Genomic DNA, 13981 nt, shown 5'->3' with positions numbered 1-13981 from the left:
GGCAGCCATGCAGGACTAAACCACATGAAATCAAATGTTTATGCACCAAAACAGAGGATACAAGTGTCCTGGATTCAAATAGTGCACATTTTCCCTCCTTGCTTTTAAAACGTTGCTGGATTTCAGGTTTCATGGATATTTTCTCCAAATTCAAACATGCAGGTCACAAATATAATCCAGGGAAAAAACAATAAAACCTTAGGTTTGTGTAACAGACTCTTACAAACTCTCAAATGTAACACAAGATTGGATTTCTCTCTGTTTAGGCCAGAAGAACATTTGGCGTGATTAAGCCAATCATTTTGACTTGACAGCTTTATTGCACTTACAGCAACGAGCGCAGTTGTTCGGAGGATTACACCGAGGATTTGTGTCTCCGCAAACGTCCAGAGGAAGCAAAAGCAGCAACAATGTCTAAATCTGACAAAAATGTGGATTTTTTTTGTATTTTATTTCTAAAAAAAGGGGGAAAGGTCAACATGTTGAGGAGTTATAACCCTAATTGGAGCAGGAGCCGTGACCTGCAGCCCCCTGAGCTGCCGGGTAACCGGGTTCAGAGAGGAGCTCGGACGGCCGACACGTCCAAGCACGTCCGTCTCCAACATCCACCCGCTACCAGATCCAGTCACATTAGCCAAGTCTGCTGCATTTGAATATAATTAACTAGATTTTATAACCATAATTGATGCTTTTCCTCGCGCCACCGTGGTGCATGTGGATATTTGGCAGCCGACCTTCGGCCTGTAACAGCTTAATTAAATGTTTTGCCGCAGGTCTTTGGTTCCTGCAGGTGACGCTCATGACTGCATGTGAGCAAGTTCGTGCACGCTCGTTTTTTTAAATGTGGTTATTTTAATAGTCATTTGTCTCATTACCGGAGGGCTGGATTATTTACACGTTTGCAATAATGATAATAGCAAGCTGACAAATGTATTTTACATAATAAAAACAGATTTCCAGACACCAAACTTTAAAAAAGAAGATAAAAACTGGCTGGATATCGGAGCGTTTGGGTCTCGGCCGTGAATTAAGAGTCAATATCCTGCAAAAAAGTGCAGCGTGACGTCGCCTGCACACAGAATCGGCGCTGACATCTCCACCCCCACGACGCTGTTTTCATACCCAGACTTTACATAAATTGTGGGTTGTGAGAAATGAGCAAGTGGCGAACAACATGTCGGCGCCGTTCGCTGCTGCAAAGCGTTGTGATATTAATAGAAGCGGCGCCTGCTGTTTCCACACAAACACACCGCAGGTGAGTGGGGTTCCTGCTGGCCTCAGGTAACGGCGGCGGAGCCCGGCTCTGCCAGCGAGACCTCGGACGGGTTTCAGAGATGGAAACTGTCGGGTCGTGAGAAACGCTGAACCCGGAAAAAAAAAAAAAAAAAAAAAAAATGTGGGTCAAAGTGTAAAGCGTTAAAAAAAGAAACATTCAAAGAGCAAATAGTTCCTGTTTGCAGATGTGCATGAACCCTCGTGTTAACATGTTTGTTCACATGTGTGCGGTTGTGCGTCGTGTCCTCGGGGGACGGCGGAGCCAGAGATCATCCAGCTCATTCTTTTTCCCACCAACCGAAACTTTCTCAACAACCAGCCCCAGTGTGTGTGCATGTGCGTGTGTGTGTGTGTGTGTGTGTGTGTGTGTGTGTGTGTGTGTGTGTGTGTGTGTGTGTGTGTGTGTGTGTGTGTGTGTGTGTGGGAGCAGGGAGCAGAGCGACATTTCCATGTGTAAGAAGCAGGCAGCGGCGGTTTCGCACCCGCAGCCGCCGCGTCTGCTGCTGGACCGGGCAAGAGACAATGATCACAATAGAGGACACGGAGGGAGAGAGAGAGGGGGGCGAGGGGGGGCCCCGCCCCGGACAATAGCCCCCATATGTACATCACAAAGTGGTTTAACGGCCCTGTTGCCGCCTGCTGGGCCCAGATCTCCATGAAAATGCCACAACTTCACCTCCAGCACAGCACATGCAGCTGTTTGAATTAGCAGCTCTGTCAACGGCACGCGCTCGCTCTGCTGGATCCTCCAACACTTCACTTATTCTTACTATAAATCAATGTAATATACAGATGTATATTACATTATATACAAATCACTAATATTAAGATCTGGCATGAATTAAGGAACACTGACACAAAGATGATCGGATTAACGGAGCAATAACCCTCTGATTTTTATTTATTTATTCAACCTTTATTCAACCAGGTAGGCCAGTTGAGAACAGTTATTTTTTTTTTTTGACATTTCACAAATAAAATAATCCAGAATTTAAACAAATACTAAATACCGTTTTTAAGATTCTGGCAGTCTGACCCCGATACGTTTGGGTCTGGCTTCCCTCTCTGGGGTATCGGCACGTTCTCCCTCCACCGCACTTCTCAAATATCTAAAAATACTAAAACTCCCGGTTTTTAATAATTATAAAAGCTGTTGAGAGAATCAGGATCAAAATGTGATTCACAGTCTAAAAACAGTCCAGTAAGATCTCCCTGAACTCCCTGTGGACACAACTCACTGTCCTATAGACTAAACACATAAATGTGAGAAACATCCATCAGACAACTGGAGATTAAACATCCCATCTCAAGAAAATCCAGCCAGAATTAAAAAGTCTCAACCCCCAGAGTATCTACAGAACGAGATGCGGTGAAAAACCTGGACAACTGACCTTGCCGCTGGTCCGGGGAGGCGGTTAAACATTAAAATCCTGCAGCGGTTTGACTGGTCAGGACTCTGCAGAGCATCCGGAGCAGTGGGAGCAGCTCGGAGTCCAACCAGCGGCGTCCCTCCCCGACAGACCGTCCCTCCCCACCCAACGGCCCTCATCTCCATGACAAGGAGCCCCAACCTTTCCCCCCCCGCCTGCAGCCGCATCCAGCAGCACTTATACACACAAACCCCATCAGACCTGGGTATAAATGGGCCTTTTATTCTGCTCCCAGACCCGGTTTTGCCTTCTCCCCACTAATTGACGCAGCCCATAATAATCCCCAGCCGTGCTCCTCACGCGGCTCTAACTTTCTGTTTATTTCAGCTAATTAATTAGGCTTTTTTTTTCCACTTTAAGGTGAGGCAGCGTGTGCGTGACGGGAACACGGAGTCGTCCGTGTTACATAAAAGCCGGAATGATCCCCGACGAGGGTTTTAATTGGAGGAATGAGCTCAGCGACGCCGGGAGACCAATTACAGCCCAGGAAATATGACAAGCAGCCGGCGCGGGGGCTAGTGGGGGAGGGGGGGCCGGACTGGAACCAGTTTGGAAGTTTCTGTCCTGCAGGTGTGTGTTTGTTCAGGTGTGTGTCTTAAATCATGTGTCTTGTGTGTGTGAGTGTGTCCAGGTGTGTGTGTTTGCAGGCGTGTGTCATCAAGTGTGTGTGCAAGTGTGTGCCTGAAAACGTGTGTGTGTGTGTGTGTGTGTGTGTGTGTGTGTGTGTGTGTGTGTGTGTGTGTGTGTGTGTGTGTGTGTGTGTGTGTGTGTGTGTGTGAGTGTGTGCAGGTGTGTGTGTTTGCAGGCGTGTGTCCTCAAGTGTGTGTCCAAGTGTGTGTCTGAAAACGTGTGTGTGTGTGTGTGTGTGTGTGTGTGAGTGTGTGCAGGCGTGTGTGTTTGCAGGCGTGTGTCATCAAGTGTGTGTCCAAATGTGTGTCTGAAAACGTGTGTGTGTGTTCAAGTGTGTGTAGGTTTGTGTCTTAAAACGTGTGAGTGTGTGTGAAGGTGTGTGTCTTAAAGCATGTGTGTGTGTGTGTGTGTGTGTGTGTGTGTGTGTGCGTGCGTGCGTGCGTGCGTGCGTGCGTGCATATGTGTGTGTGTGCGTGTATCTGTGTGTGCAGGTATGTGTCTTAAAACACGTGTGTGTGCAGGTGTGTGTTGCTCAGCTTGAGAAACCAGAGTTTCCAGCCGAAAATAAAAGATTCTTTGATGTTTTCAGATCTCAGATGGACAGGATGTGTGGCTGATGTGTGCGCTCTGGTCTGTGTGTGTGTGTGTGTGTGTGTGTGTGTGTGTGTGTGAGAGCGGAAAAAAAGGGAAAAATTATCTGGATCAAACAATGGTAAGGAATCTTGTTGCACCGTGTGAGCGTGTGTGTGTGTGTGTGTGTGTGTGTGTGTGAGAGAGAGCGTGTGTGGTCCACAGGAGAACCACACACACACACACACCCATTGTTTTTCAAACATCTTTCTGGGGACGTACCACTTTCCCTCCTCCCTGATCAGGACCCGATAATCACCAAAACCAGAACCAGAACCAGAACCACGTCCTAACACCTCAACTTGAGAGAAGAGTGTTCGGTGTTTTTTCCTGAAGCCTCATCCCAGATGTTCCAGATGTTGGCTGCTGTTGAACCACCTCACTAACTGTTCTGCTGTGGTCGTAGGTGAAGTCAGCGGCCGTGCCGACGGCCCTGCAGCGTCGTGCATCAGGCTCCGTCAGCGCCCACACCTTCTGTAAACAGCTGAGAACCGTATCAGGTGCTGAAAAGCAGACAATGTGACCCGCCGGCACGCCGGCCGACCTGAGCAGCGTCACATGACCCGTGACTCAAGTGCTTCTGAGTCAGCGCTTTAACGGTCCGACTGGTTCCTGTTCCTCAGAACTGTGGTTAACCCGGACGTCCTGCGCCGAGGCACCGAGGCTCCGCTGCACCGCGGCTGCACCGCGGCGGGGCCGATGGGACCGGCTGGTACCGGGGTCAGACTCCTGACCCCCACACTGACAGGAGGAGATAACCTCCGACCCCCACGCACACACAAAGCCCCGGCAGCAGAAGGGGATTATGGGACTGGGGCGGATGAACAGAAGCTGCTACAGAACATATTTACTCCACAACTTCAGCTCTCGACTGAAATACACTCGATTACACTTTTCAATCTCTTTCTGCAGCTTCTTTGTAAAATATTTTGAATTTGGAGACGTCACTTCCTGGTCCAACACTTCTACCCCCCCCCATGGTGCTATTTATTGCCTTAACCAGTTCATTTGTTGGGTAATTTCTTTAATAGTTAGTTGTGTCGTTACTTAAACGACCACTTCGAGTCCTTGTCTTACTTATTATTCAGTGTTGCATTATGTGCTTTTATGTTTCGATGAAGTCACTGACAACAAAGACTTAATCTGATTGATGCCAGACCAGTTTTGTTCTGACAGCAAAGGAAAATAATTTGCATCTGGAGACAGAAATGTCAGAGAGGGCCGGTACTGTAGCAACTGTTATTACAAACTGTTTTTAAATGGTTCAACAAATGAGTCCGAAGTACTGGAGGACCCTTGCTGGTGGAGCAAGACTCCAGAAAACAGGTGTAGGTTCCCTCTTCAAAATAAAAGCTCACTCAGGTCCACCTCTGTAAACTTGTAGGTCCCCTCTTCAAAATAAAAGCTCACTTCAGAGGAAAACAAACATCTCGCTCCTGCAGAAATGACGGGTTTGTCTGAAGTCCTGCACAGACCCGAACCTCTCATCCTGCATGTTTGGATGTGATCTTTAAAAACTCGGCCAGTGCAACTTTATTTTTTAAACTGAAGAGGCGAGAATCTACTGGTTTCCCTGCAGAGATTGGAATCAGACTGATAAATGTCTAGTGGCTGAAGTGCTGCCATTCAGGCCAACGATCAATCAAATCAAATCACTTTTACCACCTTAAACTCCAGCACAAATGATTGCTTTACTTCAAACTAACAATTTGACTTATTTCAGACTCAAACCTTCAAAATAAAACAGCAGTTTATGTTGCTTTTAGCAGACTATTTATTGCCAGAAATACGGCAATAAATATGGACAATTTATGAGTTGTGCTTCATGGACGTTCAAGTGGAGCTCCTAACATTTTTTGTAAAGTGCAGCAGTGCTGCGAGCGGCTGGAGGTGAAAAAATCAAGCCCGTCGTGAACTTAAAAAGCTGAAGGACACGTTATAAAAAAGGCCATCAGAGGCGTGACGGATGTGAAAATGATTTTTCATTAGAATAATGATTCATCCTTTCAATCCACCTTAAAAATGTAAATGCGCAGGGACGTGTGATAGTGTGAAATGACACCTGGCGCTCCGCCTCGGCAGGAACGCTGTGCACCTTCCGTGAGGTTCTCCCTGGAGACATCCAACCACGGTGCCCCCCACCTCCCCCCCCGTTCCCCGGCGAGGAACGGCAGCGGAGAACATCCACATGTCCTCCCCAGTCTGTTCCCGTCACCCTGATGTGACCTGATGGGAGCCATGCGGCGGGGAACATCATATCGGATCTGACTCCTCTGCTTTTGCAGAAAAAGCAAATGGATCCACCGCCTCTGCAGCTTTTGTCCTAATGGACTCAGAATGAAGTCGAATAAAGATGAAAAACAGCGCTTCTATAATCTGAGCAGAGGCGGCTTCATAAAAACATCCAACATCCGGGCTGTGGTTTTTTAAGCTTTTGTCTTTTTTGCAGATGATGTAGATTTTTTTTTTCTCCATTATTTGCTCATTAAATGTAAAGATTGGGACACTTTCATCTCCTGATTTATGTCATCTCTCCGAACCTTCAACTCGGGAAAAATGTATTTTCTTTGAGAAAAAAAACCCACCATTTATCAAAACTCTCAGTGAAAGGAGTCATCAGATTTCCCGACGTGTGTTTCCATGAAGAAAAACGGCCTTTCATTCGTACAAATTCACCGTTTTTGTAATTACATACCAACTAAAATGCTTCAAAGCAAACTGCATCCATGAACAAGGTGTCGACCGAGATGAGAGGATGGAAGAAAACCGAGCTCCACTCAAAAAGCCGATTTTATGAGAATTTACTAAATAAATGGGCACAATAGTTTATCTTTATGTCTCAGCCTGCAGAAGGTAAAATGTGAGGGGAGAAGCCGCTCTTTAATCGAGGAGGGGGGGGGGGGGGGGGGGGGGGGGGGGGTGATAATCTTCCCCGGATGCAGCAACAGAAGCAACACCCATCAAAAAATCTGTCCTCAGAAATGTCCTCAAACCGGATTCTGTGACTAGATGGACACGTTGGGCCAAAACCCGACACCGGAGACGTGACTCACGAACGACACGGGCGAAAAAACCCGGGCGAGGGTTCGGTTCTCACCAGACACACAACCCTTTTCACAGCTGAGGCTGAAGGCGGCGACGGCGAATCTGCCGTGAAAGCCTGGAGGAATCGGCGGCGTGGACGCGTCTTATCAGGCCCTGCAGGGCTGCCGGCGCCTCGTGATGCGTGTGTGCTTTCATTTCACACGCCAAACTGATTTCCACTCCATCAGCCCACATTTTTAATGACTGCCGTCGACGCCGCGGCGCGCTCAGATCTCACATTTTTTCCACAGGAATGTGTGGAACTGAACTGGGAGATGTCCCCCCTTTCCTTTCCTTTCCCCTCCCTCTCTCTCCCTCCTCTCCCCTCCTCACTGTTGTTGTTTAAGTGCTTGAAATTGGAAAGATGTGCCTCTAAATTACAGGATTGTCGAGGACTCCCGCGGCCGTGGTGTCCGACCGCGGCCCTCGCCCTTTAGCGCGGCGGTGGCGGTGGCGGCGGCGGCTCGGGGGCCGACGGCAGGGACGCCACCCGAGCCGGCCGCCACGGCTCCACCTCAGAAACTGGGAGATCCTGAGCAACGATTGAGGCGTTTGACAACAAACTGAAACCTCAGAAGCTCGTGTTTACTGGAAGCAGGGACCGAGATGATGTAAAGACGAGCGTTTGTGAATCAAACCGGCTCCTCCGGGTCTCTGATCTACCGAGGTGTCTAACTCTATTCTTGTTTCTCCTCCAAACCCCCTTGTCCCTGCTTTCTTTCTTCTTCTTTTCCTTCCGTTGTTTGACTCCTCGTACCGTCGGCCCCTTCCCCCCTTTGTCTCCCCCACCAGTTAAATCCAACAGTTAAATATACTCATACGTTCTCCAGGAAGTAGCCGGAGCCCCATTTGGACTTCATCCTCGATTTGGAGTTTTTGGGTCAATATCACATTTGAGGTGCTTTTTTTCCACATGCGCATTGGTTTCATTGGGGTTTAGGGGTTACATGACTGAGGGTATTAGGAATGGAGGTCAAGGGTCACGATCGGGGAAACAAAACATCCTCAGAAGTCCGAAGACTTCCCTCCAAACGAAGGACTGGAGGAGTGGAAATCTCTGCAGCGGCAGCAGCGTCCGCTGCGAGAGGCGGATGCAGCTTGCATGTAAATACACAACTCCCCCGCCTTCCCTCCCTCCCTCCCTCTCCCTCTCTCTCTCTATCAACAGGACTGACAGACATGTCTCTCTTGCTCTCTCTCTCCCTCTATCTCTCTCAACCCCAACAACAGCAGCAGCAGCAGCAGGAGGAGGAGGAGCAGGAATGGGAATCTGGAAACCAGAGAGACCGGACAGACTGGATTCCCCGGCGGTGACACATTTTCATCATCACCTTGCCCTCTTCATACACCTTTTACAGTCTCCACTGAAACTGCCTTCCAGCTTACAGACGCGGCATCATTACAGGTCTGCGTGTGTGATGGAGAAGGCTGTTCAATCTGAAGCCACAGGTGCTCAGGGGGGCGTCACATGCACAAGATATAAAACATCTCTGACCCGTGCGAGCAGTTTATGAACAGCCCCAGCATGAATGGAGTATATCCATGCATTAAATGCCCCCGGAGAACAGATTAAAGCCAAACATCTCAATGTGAAGACAAACCTCTGATCACTGTTTTCCACAAGTCCGCACGGAGCCACAGAAATCAGCAGAGGTGCTGTTCCTCCATCCGTTATACAGGATTACTGTAGTGATTTTTCACTTCGGAGAGCTGTATTTTATTACTGACAGACATGGAAGGTAACGTTGAGGATGGAAGGGAATCGATACGGATCGATGGCTCTGTAGTGTAACACGCGGAAAATAGCCATCAGAGGAGATTACACGCAGAACACGAATGCCCATTTGCTTCCAATTGGGTTTATTTGACCAGAAAGTGTTTTTTTAAACCCAGCTGGTGAGGGGTTATAAAAAAAAAAAGCCTGCGTGCTTTTCAGAGTCATTCTTCACCGTGTGTGTGTTTTAATGAAGGCGCAAGTGCGCATTAGGGGGAAATTGAAAATCTAAAGTGAGGATACTTGTTCCCGTGCGTAAAGCCTCTCCGACAGATTCGGATGTCTGAAGCCTCACAGCGGGGGTTATTTTGTTGGTGTGTGTGAGTGTGTGTGTGTGGATATGAGGTCCTACCTAAAGCGGAGGAGCTCCCCGGGTCCGAGCTGCGGTTCTCCGCGTCTGCTGGTGCCAAAAAGCGGAGCCAAAACTCAAAAGTAAGAACCCACACCGGGCTGAATTCACAAACCAAACCAAAAAAAGAAGACACTAATCAAGCAATCCAGTCACGGGTGGAATTATTCATCCAGTGTCAAGTCAATTTCTGTGCAGTTTTACAGTCGTGAGGCGCGGGCGCTGCGCGTCAGCCCCGTGCGCGCTGCCGGTGCCGGTGCCGGTGCGTCCCCGCGGCTGGAGCTCCGGGAGCCGGGGTGGAGCTGAGGTGGCGGTTGCTGGAGGTTGATGGAGCCGAGGTGGAGGTGGAGGTGGAAGGGACACCCACCCACCCGTCCGGTCCGGTCCGGGCAGCTACTCCGTGGAATATCAGCCCCGTGCGCGCAGCAGCGGCCGCGGCGGCATCATCCTGGGCAGGTGCGCGCTCGGGTGGAGGTGCTGGTGCTGGTGCTGCTGCTGGTGCTGGTGGACGCGGCACCGGGACTGGATGGGAGACTTATAAAAAATAAAACAATAAAAAAAATGTAAGTAAAAGATAAAAATGGGCTAAATTGGAGGAGGAGCGCTGGTGTAGGTCCGCGGGGTTCTGGTTTCTGTGTCCGCCTCCCGGTCCAGGAGCAGCTCTGCTCCGTCTGCGCTCATGGAAAGAAGTGGAAAGTGCGTCCAAACGGCTGCGCTGCCTCTCTCTCTCCCTCCCTCCCTCCCTCCCTCCCTCTCTCTCCCCCTCCCTCACCCATCAGCTCCATACACTACACCCGGGGGGGGAGAGAGAGGGAGAGAGAGGGAGGCGGGGCCAGCATCCACCCCGACTACTTACTGGATTTCCCTACATTTTCTCTTTTTTTTTTTTTTTACTCCACACAGATTCTCTCCATCTGCTGCCATCGGAACAACCACGCATTACATTTACATTACATTCAGTTCCATTATATTTCAACTTGGGTTGGAGGAATGCGGGAGTCACGAGTTCGAGCCCCAGCGCGGCATGGCGCTTAGGAGACTTTCACGGTTCTCTCTCTCCATCCCTCTCTCTCTATCTCTATCTCTCTCCGTTTCTCTCCATCTCTCTCCATCTCTCTCTCTCTCTCTCTGTTTTTCTCTGTTTCTCCCCATCTCTCTCTCTCTCCGTTTCTCTCCATCTCTCTCCCTCCATTCGGCCGCGGACGGAGCGGAGCTGCATTTTCTGCGCTCCGAGCGCCCCCTACAGGCGGCCAGCAGCAGCTCAGCCTCCTCTTCATCAGCCTCAGCCCTCCTCTTCCTCAGCGCTCCTCTTCATCAGCCCTCCTCTTCATCAGTCACAGCCCTCCTCTTCATCAGTCTCAGCGCTCCTCTTCATCAGAACTCCTCTTCCTCAGATCCAGCCCTCCTTTTCCTCAGCCCTCCTCTTCTTCTTCCTCTTCATCAGCCCTCCTTTTCCTCAGCCCTCCTCTTCTTCTTCCTCTTCCTCAGCCCTCCTCTTCCTCAGCCTCAGCCAGAGGTGTATAAAGTACTTGAAAAAAGTAACTAAGTAAAAGTATAAATACCATAACTGAAAAAAGACTTTGGTAAAAGTTAAAGTCACCCATAAGAAAATGACTTGAGTAAAAGTCTTAAAGTAGCTCACATTAAATGTACTTAAGTATCAAAGGTATCTTGTGAAAAAATATACTCAAGTATCAAAAGTAAAAGTACAAGTATTGTATAGTGCGCATGAAAAGAAGCAACACAACCAAAAATGATCCTTCCCTTATTTTTTTTTTATTTCACTTTCAGATGAATGAAATATGGTATAGAATACAACACCAAAAATAATGATTATATTTTAATTTGTAATGAGTAACAAGGTGGCAAATGTCAAAGTAACGAAGTAAAAGTATATTTTTTTAACTTTTTAATGTAGTGAAGTAAAAGTAAAAGTCCTGATTAAAAAAAAATACAAATCCTCAAAAGACTACTTAAGTAATGTAACAAAGTACATCTACTTCGTTACTATACACATCTGGCCTCAGCCCTCGTCTTCCTCATCCTCAGACCTCATCTTCCTCATCCTCAGCCCTCCTCTTCCTCATCCTCCGCCTTCCTCTTCCTCATCCTCAGCCCTCCTCTTCCTCATCCTCAGCCCTCCTCTTCCTCATCCTCAGCCCTCGTCTTCCTCATCCTCAGCCCTCCTCTTCCTCATCCTCAGCCCTCCTCTTCCTCCTCCTCAGCCCTCCTCTTCCTCATCCTCCGCCTTCCTCTTCCTCATCCTCAGCCCTCCTCTTCCTCATCCTCAGCCCTGCTCTTCCTCATCCTCAGCCCTCATCTTCCTCATCCTCAGCCCTGCTCTTCCTCATCCTCAGCCCTCATCTTCCTCATCCTCAGCCCTCCTCTTCCTCCTCCTCAGCCCTCCTCTTCCTCATCCTCCGCCTTCCTCTTCCTCATCCTCAGCCCTCCTCTTCCTCATCCTCAGCCCTGCTCTTCCTCATCCTCAGCCCTCCTCTTCCTCATCCTCAGCCCTCATCTTCCTCATCCTCAGCCCTGCTCTTCCTCATCCTCCGCCCTCATCTTCCTCATCCTCAGCCCTCCTCTTCCTCATCCTCAGCCCTCCTCTTCCTCATCCTCAGCCCTCCGAAGGCAGCAGTGGAACAGCGAGGCCGGGACTCCTGCTCGCCCCCCAGGGTGGTGGAGGGGAGGCTGCTGCCCAAAAGCAGCTTAATGCGCCCCGATATTACAAACAACACGTATGGATTATGGTTTTACATGAGGAGGCTTCGCTTTCAGCGCATCTGCTTACAGCTAATCCAGAGAATAAAAAAAACACTTTAGCATTTATTCCACCGTTGGCTTTCTTTCTTTCACGAGGACATTAGTCACACTGCCGAACAGCAACAACAAACTATATATATTACAGTTAGAAATGAACACTTTTGGCCAGATGTAAGCTTTGATAAGAGGCGGAACGCATTATTCTGTAAATGTTTATTGTGAGCATGGCCATTTCTAGCCCTTTTCAGTGTTTTGCCCCCCTCTTTTGCAAACACATCAAACCCCTGCTACATTTTAGGTTCAAATTCAGGTTCAGTTTGCAGAAGTAAAGTGAACTCTCACAGAAATGTTGATGAGGTGAGCTGAGCCAGCACCAACGCTGGGATGGAGGTCAAAAAAGACTGATAAAGCTGCAAGTTTTTGTAAGAAAACAAAGAAAATATGTATATATACATTTGTGAGTCAACAAATGGAGACGGGTTATTATATTTCTCCCCAAAAACTGCATATTCACACTCACCTTGTACTTCAGGAGCCCCGTCGCAGCGACGGGGCCCTCGTGGATCCTTTAACTCGACATATAGAAGGAAAAAGCTCGGATTGTGATGCATGTAGTGCTGACAGTTGTTATAAAAATCTAACTTTTCTACAAGTGGCGCATGAAATTCAATTAAAAGTATTCAAAATGATGAAACTAAGTTAAAACAAAACAAAACCAAACTTGAGTGTGGAGTTTTCGGAGTTCTACGGAGATCCGGTGACTGACAAGATAACGAAACTAACGACACAAAAGAACCACAGACACAAAACAAAGAAAAGCACAAATAATTAAGAGACTAAACTATTAAAGCTGCCAACACAGAAAAAACCACAAAGTAACAAATACTAAAATGTACAAACAGCTGACAGCAGAGAAACAGCAGAGAAATACTAAATAACTAGAGGTGGAAAAAAAGAGCGCAAGTAAAAGTGACAACTGCAATGAGACGTATGAGAAACAGAACAACTAGAGAAAGTCAGAAGGTCTGGAGGTTTGGGGGGTTCAGCATGAGTTCAGCATGAGTTCCCAGGGGCCCGGAGGACCCCGGGGCCCCTGAGGGCCATAGAGACGAGCAAAGGGATGGAAAAGTGGAATAAACGAGTAAAGGGATGGAAAACTCTCAGCCACTCAGCTCTGGATGGTTGGAGCTAGGGCTGTTCGATTAATCGATTTTAAATCGTAATCGCGATTATGTAATTAGAACGATGTTAAAACGTGAAAATCGAAAAATCGATTTTTCCCTTAGTAGACCGGCTCGTGTTCCTTGCAAAAAACTTGCAAATGTGAATAGCAAATGTAATGACTGACATTACACACCTCTACCTCCTTCATGGGTTGTATTATTATTTAGCATGCAAAGACCCAGTTTAGTTTAATTAGAAAATGTCTTGTTTTATTTAAAGCAGCACAACGTAACTTTCAGATTTTCTGAGTTTGGCGGCATCTTTTGGACAAAAGCGGTAGTGTTTTACCAGAAAGAACACTACGTTTCCCATGAGCACCAGCGCGTACTGCCGGAAAACTCCTGTCCCCTCGCTGCATTTGTTTTGATGAGAGGAGACTGGATGCTTTTCTGTTTCACCAAGTGAACAGACGGAACGCAAAAAAAAAGATGTTAAAACTGCTGGAAAGGAACTGGAATTTACCGGGATACCTTAAACAAGGAAGCCAGGGAGCATGGAGAAAATAATGATTATTAACGGTCTGGATCCATATGAAATCTCTACTGAAGAGCCATATGTTTCAATAAATTTGTATAATACAACATACAGTACATGTTTTGTATCCATCTTACTTCTCTTTTCTTTTTTTTTTTTACCGCTGTATTATGCTGAAGAGGCTCCTCGTGAGATTATTTTTTTCCTCTGCAGCTACAAATAAGAGTTAATATTTTTTCCTCAACAAACTAGTTTTATCTGAAGATTGGGGTTAATTGCACCGCAGAGAGCTGGCCAGCAACTGCGTTTAGCTGGAGAAGTGGGGAATAAAACCCGTGTTTTGATCCG

The 13981-nt window shown here is 47.8% G+C and overlaps 1 protein-coding gene across 2 annotated transcripts in view; it reads right to left on the bottom strand.

The window, feature by feature from the left end:
* The window catches only part of LOC133446763 (protocadherin-1-like), a 300040-nt gene extending 290171 nt beyond the window's left edge, over window positions 1-9869 (bottom strand). For both annotated transcript variants that reach the window (XM_061724837.1, XM_061724838.1), the window contains exon 1: window positions 9176-9869. The gene's annotated coding sequence lies outside the window, so the exon portion shown is untranslated. The remainder of the gene's footprint in view (window positions 1-9175) is intronic.
* Window positions 9870-13981: the final 4112 nt, after the last annotated feature.

Source organism: Cololabis saira, chromosome 7 (genome assembly GCF_033807715.1).
Source record: "Cololabis saira isolate AMF1-May2022 chromosome 7, fColSai1.1, whole genome shotgun sequence".
Taxonomy (NCBI): Eukaryota; Metazoa; Chordata; class Actinopteri; order Beloniformes; family Belonidae; genus Cololabis; species Cololabis saira.
Note: the sequence above shows the minus strand (reverse complement) of the source record. Positions and strands in the feature narration are given on the sequence as shown.